This window comes from Nestor notabilis, unplaced genomic scaffold (genome assembly GCF_000696875.1).
Source record: "Nestor notabilis isolate BGI_N333 unplaced genomic scaffold, ASM69687v1 scaffold25478, whole genome shotgun sequence".
Taxonomy (NCBI): domain Eukaryota; kingdom Metazoa; phylum Chordata; class Aves; order Psittaciformes; family Psittacidae; genus Nestor; species Nestor notabilis.
Window position 1 is genome coordinate 2,197 of NW_009940030.1, and position 209 is coordinate 2,405.

A 209-nucleotide genomic window follows, 5' to 3' on the forward strand; every position below is an offset into this window, starting at 1 on the left:
CTGTCTCTGCTGTGAGGCAGATCTGCAACTTTCACATTTCTAGTAACAGCAGAGGTCTGGTAACTTTCTTGTAGTCCCTGGCAACTGAAGTGCAGATTGTCTTAAGCATCATTTTATGATGGTACAGGATGTTATCTTTTAGAACACTTTCATGTAGTTAGGCAGCTGCTTGTAAGAAGGTTGCTTATATGTTGGTCTTCCTTCCCTAC